The 15,980-nt window shown below is 41.2% G+C and overlaps 1 non-coding gene across 1 annotated transcript; it reads left to right on the top strand.

Annotated features, from left to right (window-relative positions):
- The first annotated feature begins 3,417 nt into the window (after positions 1-3,417).
- On the top strand, positions 3,418-3,524 carry LOC131241624 (small nucleolar RNA R71). The gene has a single exon (XR_009169185.1). It is a non-coding gene; the product is annotated as a small nucleolar RNA R71 (small nucleolar RNA).
- The last annotated feature ends 12,456 nt before the right edge of the window (positions 3,525-15,980 follow it).

Here is a 15,980-nt window from a genome sequence, read left to right as displayed (position 1 = left end):
TAAGGCCTTGCTAGACATTCAGCCCAACTAACTTCCTGGGCCTGCTGAGGTCCAGCAGATGGTAAAACTGAGTGAACAATGATATGATGGCCAGCAGTAATCACAGTGGGCCCCACTAGATGGAAGGTGTGTATACAACACATAAATCAAGTGGGCGTGCTGCTGGACTGCAAGTCCAGCAGTATTCCCAAATGGCACGAATGGTTTGGGTGGTCCCAATGGGCTGGATGGTTGGCCCTTCAAACACCCAAGGTGGGCCCCACTTATGGACGTCCACCAGGGGAGGTGGACCACGTCAAAGTGAGCCACATAAAAGGGGAACAACATAGATAAAACACATTATCAAAGTGGGCTGCATTGGGGGGGGGGGGGAGAGGGAAGAATGGCCAGCCACCTGCTAGACGTCAGCCCAACTGGAACATCCAGCAGGTGGGCTGCTAGCCCAGCACAATAACCCCTGAAAATGGGCTAATCTGATGGTCCACTTGCACTTGAGATAGGTCCCAGCAAGGTGGCACAGGAATTACATAAATGGATAGCAACGTTTTAGAAATAAAAATACTACTAGAAATTATTGTTGTCCTTGCACAGTACACCCAATGGAGTGGGCCTAAGCTTGCCTAAAAATGGGGTAAATGGGTGGTCAACAAGCACCCATAACTGTACAGCAAGGTGGGGTCCCCAAAGTGGCCCACCATCCCCAAAGATCAAGCTGATATGCATGTTTTCCCTTCATAAGGGGTGGTTGGACGGTCCAGAGACTTAGACCGTCCCAACCCTTGGGCCTGCTCCATGGATGTCCCAATTAGGGAGGAATGGAGCTGGCTTCCTTCATGCATCAAGGTGGGGTCCACACCTCTAAGAAACACCCCTCAAGGTTAAATCCCATACCAAAAATCAGCAATCAATGGCCCAGAAAATAGCCCAAAAATATCTGGACATCAACATATTGCTGGACATATCAGTCCATAACTTGCTGGACAAAGGGAAATGCCCTAAATAAACCATGATGTGGCCTACCTTAGTGGGCCCCACAAATCCCTAGACCAAGACACCACATCAAGTCTCCTTGCATGTCACAAATGGATAGCAAGTGGGACACCCAACATTCAGAAAATGGACAGCAAGGGCATCCCACCTTATTGTACGATCTGGACGTCCTGGGCACACCAGGTGGCCACAGACATCAGGGAAATAATAAGAGATAAAGAGAGAGATGATCACGGCTATAGGAGAAGGGCTCCGCCACTATTGAGTCCTCCATCAATCACATTCACACATCATAACATTTCATCAAGATATCACATAGATCTATACATGCATGGCCCTACAAATCAAAAATCTGAGGTGGGGATACCATCCCCACCATAAATCTAGGGTCTAGATGACCCAATCAAACTATGGATCAAGAAAAATCATCTTGATGGGGTGCATGGAGAATGGCTCCATCATGGCTCATGCATGCACAAGGTGGGCCATTGGCTACACCTACGGGGTCAAGGAGGACCTCCACCATTGATTAGTAGATCCTACAAGCTTCTAAGAATGGACTACAAGAATAAATGAAAAAAAAAATCAGGAACAACTAGCCTAGGAGCAAACCCACCTCTAAGATCCTCCTTCTTCTTCTAGCCTTAGGTTCTTTAGCTCCAATGGAATTATTTTAATGGAGGAGATGGGTTTTAGAGGGCTAGATTGAGGTGGATTAAGGGAAGAAGGGGATGGAAAGTTTGAGAAGGGTGGGATATCCCATCTTCTCTTGTAAATGGGGGAGAGAATGAATGAGGGAGAAGGAGAGAGATGGGGAGTTGTAGCAAAGTAATCATGGGTTCGTAAGATACTCATGGGTCGTGAGAAGAAAAGCCATCATGGCACATGGGATAGGGAGAGAAATGATTATTTTTTAGAAGAAAAATTCATGATTGCTAGGCTAGGTAGGTAGGCTATAGGTAATGATGGACTAGGGTGATGTCATCACCTATGGAAACGTGTACATACAATAGGTGGTTCCTATAATCATGATCAACAGTCCAAATATTGCATGGGCTACAACTTTTGATCTACACCTTTAATTAATGCACGAGATATGACGTTGGAACCGCGGTGACGATACGGTCGCAAAGGTATATGTTTCGGGTCGAATCGGTTTGGGTTTACTAGGCAGAACTTAGGGATGATCGCAAATGCTACATATAGGTCGCGGGTCACCGGAATTTGACCGAAAGGACCACGGGACCTAATGGAATAGAATGAATACTAGGTTATGGGTCTGACACATTTTGATTTTGGATGGCACCCACTTTTTTTAGTTAAAAATATTTTCTTTTTGATATTTAGCCTTCTTTTAGTCATATACAAGTCTTTTATAAATTTGGCATATGAAGGTATTTGTTTTATAGCATCAAGTAGAGGAATATTGACGTTCACTTATTTCAACACCTCTAGAATGTCCTGAGAATTAAAGAGAGGTTTTGGTGAAACCAACTGTTGGGGGAATGGGACAATCGGCTTGCCTTGAAGTTCCAGTTCCATTTCTTATGGAACAATGCTAGGTCTATCATCATTGTCCTCTTCTGGGGCCTTAGGCTTTTCAACCCTTACTGGAATAGATTCATCAATTATCTTCCCACTCCTAACAGTGGTGATAGACTTAGCTTGCTCCATTTCATTTGAAGAGCTTGGATCACTTATTTCATATTACGGTTTAGGATTGGGTAAAGTTTGGGCTGGAAGAATCCCTTTTTCCCCAATTGAATTTTTTGTCTCACACACTTGTATGGCCTTTGAAATGTCTTGAAGGGTTTGCAATATACCCTGAGTGATAAGCTCTTGGTTTTGAATATGTTTTAGAACCGGATCCTCTTGAGGTTTCACTTGATTTGGAATTTGATTGAGAAAACCTTGAGGAGTAGCAGTTTGTCCATTCCCCCAATTGAAGTTTGAATGATTTCTCTAACTGGGATTGTATGTATTGGAAGTAGGTCCATTGAAAGGTCTTTGGTAAATATTCATAGCATTAAATTGCTCATTCAGCACCTCTTGAAAGGCAGGTATTGTTGGATAATTTTTAGTTGTGTGAACATTACAAGCACAAATACCGCAAACAGTTTCCTTAACCTTATCCTTCTTTAATTCTATCACCTCAAATTTGCTTATGAGATTAGACACTTTAACATTGATATCATCATCCTCTGTCAGAAGGTATAATCCACCTCTCTCCTTTGATTGAGTGGGCCTAGAAGTGGTGCTTGATTTTGGGTGTCCAATGATTGTGCATTTTCAACAAGTCTATCCAAGTAGCCTCACACATCATCGACATTTTTATTCATGAATTCCCCAGTGCACATTGTCTCAACCAATTGGCGCATGGAAGATGTCTGTCTATCATATAAAAAGTGTGTAATGCACTACGTTTCAAAACTGTGTTGTGGGCATGAACTGACAAGATCCTTGAACCGCTCCCAACATTAAAAGAATGTTTCATCCTTCTTTTGGGCGAAGTTCATGATTGACTTCCTAAGGTTGTTCGTTTTATGATGTGAAAAAAAATTCTTTATGAATTCCCTTATCATGTCATTCATATGCCAATAGATCTGGGACGTATTGAATGCAACCACGTCTTTACTTTCTCTTTCAAACAAATGGGAAAGAGTTTCAGTTTGACCGTGTCCTCAGACACGTTAGGAAAATATAAAGTGGCTATGATCTCATCAAACTCTTTCAAGTGCAAATATGAATTTTCAGATTTAAGTCCATGAAAATTTGGAAGGAGTTGGATCACCCCTGGCTTGATATCCATGTGTCGCATATTTTCTGAAAAAACCATACATGAGGGTGTACTCACCCGCACCGGTTGTAAATAATCTCACAAAGTACGAGGTGATGGTGCTTGATGCACCTAATTCTCATCTTGGACTTCCTTAACCCTAGGTTGAGGTTGTTTTCCTGGTTGATTGAGCGGTTGATTTGCAGCCATAATCTCAATTAACTCTAAGGATCTCGAGTGGTGTCTAATCCTGTGATGGATAGATAACCCCTCAACTAATCCCCCTTCACTCAAAGACGTCGAGTGTTATCATGGACTCACTTGGCCATGAAACGCTCTCAGCCCTTAATTTCATATTCTAACCTAAACCTAAAAGAGAGAAAGGAAATAGAAATCTAGAAATAGAAAGCGAGGAATTGAGAAGAAGTTACCAAATTGGAAGTTCCAAATTAAAATCTTGCAAAACAAAACAAAACAAGTCAGTTTCTAAAAACAGAAATTCTAAAATTAGAAAGTTCCTAAAAATAAAAATAGAAAGTAAACTAGTTTCTAAAAACGAAAAAGGACAGTTTCTAAAAAAAATAGAAAATAGAAAGTTCTAAACCTAGAATTAGAAAGTAACTTCCTAAAAATAAAAGAAATCTTAGAATTAGAAAGTTTCTAAAAACAAGAAATAAACCCTAATCTAAAAATAGAAAATAGAAAAACCCTAATTTTAACCTAATTCTAAAACTAGCTAATCTTAGAAAAATGCAACCGTTAACCCCGGCAACGGCGCTAAAAACTTGTTCATAACCCTAACTGTAGGGCTACGATGTAGTAATAATCTCGGTGAGACCGAGGTCGAATCTACAGAGACTAATCTCATGTATTTTTTTTAAAACAACTAAAAGAAGAACTAGAAAAAGATGAAAACCTAAATCTGAAATATTTGAGAGTAATTGTGAGAGATTTAATGAAAAACTTAAGAAATTCAAAGGTGGGAAACCAGGGTTTCCAAGGATCTACTTATAGAGATCAGGGAGATCTATGCTTGATTCAAGTCACACGATTGGAATCGGAGTCCCATCCTATCCAATTGGAAGATATCTCAGTAAAATCAAATTTGAACTTCCTTTAACCTAGTTCTCAATGGATGAGAGGTGCGAGAACTGGAAGTGATTCCATCACAAAACCATGCCCATGAGACAATGGCTCACAACAGGATTTACCAATCCTACAACCAATCTGAGAGAGTTGTGAAAGTTACGGAGGATTTCATCACCCAACCATGCCTAAGGGACAATGGTGAACATCAAGATTTTCTAATTTCACAATCTCGAAACATGAAAAGAATATACTCAAAGCTATTGCAGATCTATTGTAATTTGAGTCACAATAAACCATTAAAAACTGAAAGTGTCACACTCCAAACCCAAAAACCGGGCTCACAAAATTCTCGATCGTTGAATCCAATGCCGACAACTTCCGTACTACCCCATTCTCGGCTCCCAACGTGCATATGCCAGATTCCGATCCTGGGATCCTACAAGGAGGATTTTTCAATGTACATTTATCTCGTAAGAAGCATAACCATAAGTTTATCCAAATCATAATGGTAACATCATCATCACATATCCACTAATATAAACATTTGAATACAATGCTGAAAGGGAAATACATATATCAAAATTAAAGCTCCAAAAGTTAGCTACATGCTCCAAGCTCTACGTTGCTGCAACCTAACGCCACCTGCATGCATCTATCATGCATAACCTTATAGAAAGCTTTGAGGGTTGTGAAAGTGTGTGCACAAGATAAGTGCCAAGTATTCAACATAATGCCCAATCATACAATGTCAAAAATACTGGAAAGATCATGAATCATATGATATCAGAGTAAGTGGAAATATTGATAAGTCCATAAGTCATACAATATCAGAGTACATAATACAGATTAGCTATGCAAATGAGGAGTCATAACAAGCCAAATATCATATGCTGAGGATGTAATGCAATATGTGGTGTGAATGGAATGACCATGCTAGAGTGTGAAGTCGGGATGATAGTACGTAGTATCACAGGCTGTGGGGTCCATCGCAAGGGACTTCTATCCAAACCAGTCCCATACCTAAATTTGGATAGCTAGACTCAATGTAGTAGACTCCTGATCTTAAGTTAGTTGCGTGCTCCAACCAAAGTCTTGGCCATTATGAAAGTACACGTAACAAATAGTTGTGCACCACCAGCCCGAGTGGATAGTGAATGAATGAATGAATGAGTATGCAACTCCCGCTCAATAAGTCCACATATCAACACTGTACATCACTTGGATCATCATTGGGGTCTGGTATACTCTACATGCAATCTCCACCCACTAGACATGCAACCATGCAAGTGGAAGAGACCTCACTATCCGCTAGGCTAGTAGTCAACCAATATCTACCTGTCACAACGATAGCGGACCCAATCATGAGCTAGTCAAACTCAGCCTAGCTATGCTCACTACCCTCGGGCGGGTAAGGCCACCACCCCTTCCCAACCGACCATGGCATAGTGGGAGACACGACCTACAAGTATTTGGCAATCGGGCGCTCATGTATCCACTCGGTCTCAACGTTGGGGCATCTCCTGGCCACGGAGGTTTAGAAATTTTCACCCAAGGCCATCTATGGCAGCCCGATGCTAGTAACTAATTTTCGGTGTCCCATCTGGCCATCCATAATATGCATGTGGAGGCTATGGCCCTGATATCTCTAGGACGTATAGTAATCACAACATACAATGCAATAAGCATAAGTCATACAATCCAGTCATGCATCAATCCTACGCATAACATACGCTCATGTGAGACAGTCTCTGCCTATTAGGGAGTCTTATAACAACCTGCCCAATGACAATGCAATGGTCAACCACATCTCATAACAAACATGCAGATGATACATATGGGCATGTATCATGATGTTATGTTGTCACATACTCATAATCGGTATTGATAATCGGCATTGATAATTGGCCTATACAATTGGCCTTGACAATCAGAATCAGCCTCGACAATTGAAATCGGCCTCGACAATCGAAATCAGCCTCGATAATCAGAATCGGCCTCGACAATCGGAATCGGCCCGACCTCGACAATCAGAATCGACCTCAATAATTGGAATCAGCCTCAACAATTGGAATTGGCCTCGGCAATCGAAATCAGCCTCAACAATCGGAGTCGGCCTCGACAATCAGAATCGGCCTTAACAATCGGCCTCAATAATCAGAATCAGCCTCGACGATCGAAATTGGCCTCAATAATCGAAATCGACCTCGACAATTGGCCTCGACAACTGGCCTCGATAATCAGAATCGGCCTAACAAAGGGCCTAAGAGAAGGTCATAATGTGGACATTTAACCATCATTGTCCATCAATGTAGACATTTAACCAACATTGCTCCCAAGGAGTGGCCCACATAAAGCCAAATATATAATAAGCCTATTGCCTCACACAAGGGTCTAATATTGTAATGCCCTGAATTTCAAGGGTTGAATAAAGCTCAACTCCTGAGATCCAACGCATCACTTATGCAACATAGATAATGATGTTCAAATGTTGTTCATATCAATGTATTAGACATAAGTGGGATTTTACTAAAACAACATATCATACTCCACAGACAATTTAATTTAGCAAGTGGAAGACTGAAACACACACACACACATACATATATATGTAAGGGTGTCGCAACCTCCAGAGTATGAGTATGATACCAGGTGGGATATAAACATGTATTGTTTCAAAATTTACAAAATATCAAAATGTAAATGTCCACCTAATCCATGTAACCCTGTAATCCCATCGAATCAGTATAAGGTCTACATAGACCCGCCTAATAGCTGAACATAGGAGAATTTCTCCTCCTCATCTATGAAGTCCAGATCAGCTGCATAGACTCTGGCATAACCTGCATCTAAACCAGAGTTTAGTTGGTGTTTTAAAACACCGTCCCAGAGTGGGAGAGAGTGATCAACTCGGTGGTACTATAAGGCAAAGGTTAACATGTTATCAATTCAATTAAGTAGTAATGATAAAGCAATATAATAATCACTTCCTAGCTACTCTTGTTAATGTAAGGATGGTGTGCAGTAATGATGCATGCCCTCGCACAAAGCTCCCTCAAAAGTGACTCCGTCACCCGTTCACGCATGACAAACTCTCTAAACGTGCAACTTTCTTGCCAAAGCACATGCAATGCGGTGCATGGTCGTATTAGCCAAGTAATTAATTAGGCTTATTCATACAGCAGATTTGGGAAGCTAAAGTACCTCCCTTTATATCATTAACCCAACCTGAAGGATCCATCTAGGGTCACCAATCCTAGTTAATCACATACAATAGGCAAGTTGTAGGGTAGCACCCCTAATGAAAAGCAGTGGATAGGTAAATTCAAGAGTTTATACTCGATGTCACTATAGGGAGGCTCGTCACCTCAGCGTAGGCAGATAGCTCGAATAAAATGTCTCATACCACCATATTCGGCTCACGAGTTTAGGTTGCTCACTGGTCACTACGGGGAGGCTCGTCACCCTAACGTAGGCGACAGCTCGACCACGGTGTCCCATACCACCATGCTCGGCTCATGAGTCTTAGCGGATCCTGGTACAATGGTTGAAATGGGCCTTTACATTGGTAAGTGGTACCTTAGATTCAAGCAATGTGTCCATACATGGAAAACACACAATAGGCCCATCGGTTTATTAGACAAGTTCGATTAGTACGGGCTCACACCGAATTAATTGACATGGAGTACGTAAGCACTCTTTATGGCCTAACCATTGTCGACAATCGTCGTACGACCTGGATTCACCGAACGTATCAAATGTGGCGAGACTAATTCAGCCACTCAATGGAAATCATTATCGATTGCTTGGACTATGTTGCAGTCCCAATCTTACTCAGATGGAGCATGTAAATACATTTAGAAGTCATATCAGTATTTGATAAACAAGTTCAATCAATATCTCATTCGAGCATTTCATCAAACATATTGAACATATTGCCAACATTGCATTTCATCCATAAATTTGCATAGTCGAAATTAAGATTACATGAAGGAAACTATACATATAGATAAGGTAATTGGGAATCCTATCTTAATACCCTTATTAAATACAATTCATCAACAATTTCTCATTCGGTCATTTTATCAAACACTTAGACTATACATAACTAAATACATAGACTAGATTAGTTACGACATGAACTATAACAATTCATTACACAAAGAGATCGTGATACACACAACAAACATGAATCCTAGATTTATAGTCATGACAAGCACAAATCACAATTTCATATTCATTCAAACATTTCAAAAAACACATGGAATGCATCTATATTCAACATAGTTCACACATGTATAATTTATCAAAATGTCGTAACTAAGATCATATGGCAGCAATTAAGTCAGACATAAATCATTAGCTGACATTAAAAGCCTTGAAAACCATAACCTAAATGTTTATAGTCCACACCTTTCGTCGGAATACTCATTTCAAACTCAATTCAAATCCTACCTTCCTGAAGATGGAATGACGGGTACTTAAATCCCGAAATAGGTTAGCTAGCTTACCGATTACTTAATTCATCTTTCTAAATCAAGATTATGGTTAGAATTTTTTACCCAAATAGTTGGAACGGATCGGTTAGTTAGATGTAAAGGCGATTCAGTGCGTGGAGTAGCTGGAAAGAATCACTGCAGCAAACTCCAAGGATTTCCCCTCACTCCCTACTCTTTTCTCCTCCTTTCTCTCTTCTCTCTCCTAGGGTTAGAGAAAATTCGTATGGGATAGGAATGGGGTGGTTTAAGAGCTTTATATAGGCCTAGAACTGGTGTAAATGGCCCCCGGGCCATGGTATACTTAGGTTATAACCAAAGGGCATCTGTTTCTGACAAACAGGGCACATAGGGAGGCCCTTATTCACTTACGTCATAGGGGAAGTTCCCTGACAATGGATCTATATGAGGATGTGTTTTCGATGTGTTTAGATATGTCGACCGACCGTGAAGGACATGTATCAGATCAATGGTCATTGTCACTTGATCAGGGCCACAAGTATACCGATATGTGTAGGAAAATTTTCCTAATCCATGGGTGAAGTTCGGTCTGAAACTGATGGTCCAAAATCTTCAATTTCGCGTGGAAGCAAATGACCCAATTTACTTAAGTTTCATTTTATTTTCTAAAGATATTCGCGTTTCTCACACACTTCGCTCAGGGCTCAAGTTGCACATTTCTAGACACATTTGGGCTCAATTTCCATGATAGTTGTCAAGCCCAATAAGACGGTTGTAACCCTATAGTTTCGTGGTTATCGGACTTTCGACGTGCAGTCCATGTCCGATACGAGTTTCAATGTGCTCCCAAGAGCAACAGGCTTTTGGGATTTCTCCTAGGTTTCTATGCTGTGTTAAGTCAGTGATTTTGATAGTTTTGGGTCATGTCATTTGTATAAATAGTGGTTTGAGCTAAATCCACCAATTATTTAGTTTTACACTTAAGCTGTTTTCGCCTAAATTTTTACAGGATACGATCTTTAGGGATTTCTACCTGAGGTGATACTCGGGTCTTCGTACATATTTTTCCAAGATGTTACAAATATACATCACCATGAGCCTCACTCAAGGGGCCACATATGCATCACATTAGGCCTGGGCACATGGGCCATAAATATATCATATTAGGCCCCAAACACATCAAGCGGGCTGCATCTATGGGCCGAACTAATGGGCCTCATACAGATCAAGTGGGTTGTATAAATGGGCCGCATTAATGGGCCTCATACACATCAAGTGGGCTGCAGTAATGGGCCTCATACACATCATAATAGTCCTTACACAAGGGTATCATATGTAACATAATGGGCTGCATGACACGGGCCTAACATATATCAAAATGGGCCCCTCAATGGGCCGCACCAATGAGCCGAAAATACCATACCACCTGGGCCTCAAGTATGGGCCACAAAGACATCCGGGTGGGCCTCAAATATACATCATAGGTGGGCCTAATTCACATCACAAGGGACCTTAAATACAACAAGTGGGCCGCATCAATGGGCCGAAACCAATGGGCCCAATACACATCACAAAGGGGCGCATGATATGGGCCCAACATACATCAAGACGGTTATAACCCTATAGTTTTGTGGTCATCGGACTTTCAACATGCGGTTTAGGTCCGATACGGAGTTTCAATGTACTCCTAAGAGCAACAGGCTTTTGGGATTTCTCCTAAGTTTTTATGTAGTGTTGAGTCAACAATTTTAATAGTTTTGGGTCTTGCCATTTGTATAAATAGTGGTTTGAGCTAAATCCACTGATTATTTAGTTTTGCCCTTAACCTATTTTTACCTAAATTTCTATACGATATGATCCTTAGGGATTTCTGCCTGAGGTGGTACTCAGGTCTTTATACAGATTTTTCTGAGACGTTACAATCTACCCCCCTTAAAGCCAAATTATGTCCCTGAAATTAGTACCTTTTTGTACTCCTCGAGGATCTGAGGGTAGTTCTTATGGCCTTCAGCTTCTATTTCCCAAGTATCCTCTTCTTCAGTATAGTGTCACCACAATACTTTTACAAGTGGGATAACCTTGCTGCGTAGCACCTTTTCCTTCCTATCAAGAATTCGTGTTGTTCACAGTACATAGGTAGCATCTTCACTTAGCTGCACCTGTTCCCACTTAATAGTGTGAGTAGGATCAGGTACGTATTTCTTCAGCATCAATACGTGAAATACGTTGTGCATGCCTACGAGTGGTGTGTGTAAAGCAAGGCAGTATGCTACCACACCCACTCAGTCTAAAATTTGGAATGGACCAATAAATCATGGCATAAGCTTCCCTTTCTTGCCAAACCGGAGGACTCCCTTCATGGGGGAAACCTTAAGAAATACATGGTCTTCAACTTCGAATTTCAGCTGCCACCGTCTTGTATCTGTGTAACTCTTTTGTCTGCTCTGAGCTGCAAGAAGTCGACACCTAATAATATCAATCTTCTCTGAGGTCACCTGTAATAAATCTGGGCCAATCAAACTCTTCTCACTAACTTCTGCCCAACAATTTGGTGCTCGACATGGGTGCCTATACAAGGCTTCGTAAGGAGCTATGCTAATGCTTGCTTGGAAGCTGTTGTTATAAGTGAACTCAGCATAGGGAAGACAGTCATCTCAATTGTCCTTAAAATCAAGCACACATGCTCACAATATATCTTCTAATATCTTATTTACCCATTCTGTCTGCCCATCGGTTTGTGGGTGGAACGCGGTACTGAACTTCAGTTTCACTCTCATTGCTTCCTAGATTCGAGTCCACAAAATGGATGTGAATCGTGTGTCTCGATCCAACACAATCTCCATAGGCACTCAATGCAGCCGTACGATCTCCTTGATTAAAGCTTGGCTAAATCTTCTGCGGAGTTAGAAATTCTGATCGGGAGGAAATGGGCTGATTTCGTCAATCAGTCCATAATCACCCAAATGGAATCATGCCCCTTCCTCGTCTTCAATCACCTGGAAATAAAATCCATAGATATGAAATCCCACTTCCAATGAGGATAGGTGTGAGATAACGAAGAAGAAGAAGCTTTGTGTGTATGAAAGGGAGATTTGAGAGAGAAAATGGAGTTTTAGAGGGTTGAGAGGGTTTAGAAGTGTTTTGAAATAGGGTGGAACGAGAGAGAGGGACAAAAGGGAGGTTAAAAGAAGTGGCAAAAGGGGTCCCACACATGGGAGGGCCCCACATGGTAGGGTGGTGGGCGGCGCACCGCCGGCCGCGGCCCGTTATGGAGTTGGGCGGTGAGCCGCTGCCCGGGTGGCGCTGCCCTGCCCCTCTGGGGTTATCGGTGGTTACTCCACCCTAGGGCAGTGGCCACCCCCTCCCGGGGTGTTGTGCACATGCGGGGGATCCCCTGGGTCCCACCAGATTTCATGATTTGGGCCCCTATGCCCATATGATGCATTTTCTCGGTCCAACAAGCGCGTATTCACTCTTTTTAAATTGTTTTAAGTGTGAGATTCACCGAATTATCATTCAAACCCGTCGATTGATGGCCTAGAAAGGGACTAAGATCATTTCACATGATCTCGGACGCGTACGGCTACATTACAACAGTCAATTTCCCCCGTTGGCGAAACTTTGGGTTCCTATGATCATTTCTACATTTCATCGCCCCCTTCCTAAGTCAGAGAGCATTTAGAGTGCGTCATGTTACCTATAACCCAGGTCCAGTTTAATCCAAATCATGATTTGATACCAACTTGTAATGCCCCGAATTTCGAGGGTCGAACAAAGCTCAACTCCCGAGATCCAACGCTTCACTTATGCAACATAGATAATGATGTTCAAATATTGTTCATATCAATGCATTAGACATGAGTAAGATTTTACTAAAACAGCATATCATACTCCAAAGACAATTTAATTTACCAAGCGAAAGACTGAAACACATATATATATAAGTATGTAAGGGTGTCGTAACCTCCAGAGCATGAGTATGATACTGGGCTGGATATAAACATGTATTGTTTTAAAATTTATAAAATATCAAAATGTAAATGTCCAACTAATCCATGTAACCCTGTAATCTCATCGAATAAGTACAAGGTTTATGCAGACCCGCCTGATAATTGAACATAGGAGAATTCCTCCTCCTCATCTACGAAGTCCAGATCAACTACATAGACTCCGGCATCACCTACATCTAAACCAGAGTCTGGTCGATGTTTTAAAACACTATCCCAGAGTGGGAGTGAGTGATCAACTCAGTGGTACTATAAAGCAAAGGTTAACATGTTATCAATTCAATTAAGCAGTAATGATAAAGCAATACAACAATCACTTCCTAGCTACTCTTGTTAATGTAGGGATGGTGTGCACTAATGATGCATGCCCTTACACAAAGCTCCCTCAAAAGCGACTCCGTCAACCGTTCGTGCGTGATAAACTCCCTAAATGTGTAACTTCCTCGCCAAAGCATATGCAATGCAGTGCATGGTCATGTTAGCCAAGCAATTAATTAAGCTTATTCATATAGTAGATTCGGGAAGCTAAGGTACATCCCTTTATATCACTAAACCAACCCAAAGGATCCATCTAAGGTTGTCAATCTTAGTTAATCACATACGATAGGCAAGTTATAGAGCATCACCCCTAATGAAGAGTAGTGGATAAGCAAATTCAAGAGTTTATACTCGAGGTCACTACAGGGAGGCTCGTTACCTCAACGTAGGCCAACAGCTCGAATACAGTGTCCCATACCATCATATTCGGCGCAAGAGTTAGGGTTGCTCACTGGTCACTACGGGGAGGCTCGTCAACCCAGCATAGGCCGACAGCTCAACCACGGTGCCCCATCCCACCATGCCCGGCTCATGAGTCTTAGCAGATCGTGGTACCATGGTTGAAATGGGCCTTTACATTGGTAAGTGGTACTTTAGATTCAAGTAGTGATATCCATACATGGTAAACACACAATAGGCCCATTAGTTTATTAGACAAGTTAGATTAGTACGAGTGCATGCCGAATTAATCGACATGGAGCGCGTAAGCATTCCTCGTGGCCTAACCACTGTCGACAATCATCGTACGACTCGGATTCACCGAACGTATTAAATGTGGCGAGACTAATTCGGCCACTTAATGGAAATCATTACCGATTGCCTGGACTACGTTGCAGTCCCAATCTTACTCAGATGGAGCATGTAAATACATGTGGAAGTCATATCAGCATTTGACAAATAATTTTAATCAATATCTCATTTGAGAATTTCATCAAACATATTGAACATGTTACCAACATTACATTTCATTCATAAATTTACATAGTCGAAATTAAGATTACATGAAGGAAACTATATATATAAATAAGGTAATTGAGAATCCTATCTTAATACCCTTATTAAATATAATTCATCAACAATTTCTCATTTAGACATTTTATTAAACACTTAGACTACACATAACTAAATACATAGACTAGATTAGTTACGACATGAACTATAACAATTCATTACACAAAGAGATCATGATACACACGACAAACATGAATCCTAGATTTATAATCATGACAAGCACAAATCACAATTTCGTATTCATTCAAACATTTCAACAAACACATGGAATGCATCATATATTCAACATAGTTCACACATGTATAATATATCGAAACGTCGTAATTAAGATCATATGACAGCAATCAAGTCAGACATAAATCATTAGCTGACATTGAAAGCCTTAAAAATCATAACCTGAACGTTTATAGTCCGCACCTTTCGTCGAAAAACTCGGTTCGAATCCTACGTTCTAGAAATTGGAATGACGGGTACTTAAATCCTGAAATAGGTTAGCTAGCTTACCGATTACTCAATTCACCTTTATAAATCAAGATTAGGGTTAGGATTTCTTACCCAAATCATAGTTGGAACAGATCAGTTAGCTAAATGTAAAGGCGATTCAGTGAGTGGAGTAGCAGGAAAGAATCACTGCAGCAAACTCCAAGGATTTCCCCTCACTCCCTACTCTTTTCTCTTCCTTTCTCTCTTGTTACTCCTAGGGTTAGAGAAAATTCGTATGGGATAGGAATGGGGTGATTTAAGGGCTTTATATAGGCCCATAATTGGTGCAAATGGCCCCAGGGCCATGGTATACTTAGGTTATAACCAAAAGGCATCTGTTTCTGACAAACAGGGCACATAGGGAGGCCTATTATTCACTTACATCATAGGGGAAGTTTCCTGACAATGGATTTATACCACGATGTGTTTTCAGTGTGTTTGGATATGCCGATCGACCGTGAAGGACTTGTATTAGATCAACGGTTGTTGTCACTCGATCAGGGCCACAAGTATACCAATATGTGCAGGGAAATTTCCCTGATCCATGGGTGAAGTTCAGTCCGCAACTAACTATCCAAAATCTTCAATTTAGTGTATAAGCGAAAGGCCCAATTTACTAAGTTTCATTACCTTTTCTAAAGATATTCGCATTTCTCACTCACTTCGCTCTTAGCTCAAGTTGTGCATTTTTGGATACTATTTGGGCTCAGTTTCCACGATGGTTGTCAAGCCTAATAAGACAGTTGTAACCTTATAATTTCACGATCATCAAACTTTCGACGTGTGGTCCAGGTCTGATATGAAGTTTTAATGTGCTCCTGAGAGCAACAGGCCTTTGGGATTTCTCCTAGG

The sequence above is a fragment of the Magnolia sinica genome, chromosome 3 (genome assembly GCF_029962835.1).
Source record: "Magnolia sinica isolate HGM2019 chromosome 3, MsV1, whole genome shotgun sequence".
Classification (NCBI taxonomy): Eukaryota; Viridiplantae; Streptophyta; class Magnoliopsida; order Magnoliales; family Magnoliaceae; genus Magnolia; species Magnolia sinica.
Note: the sequence above shows the minus strand (reverse complement) of the source record. Positions and strands in the feature narration are given on the sequence as shown.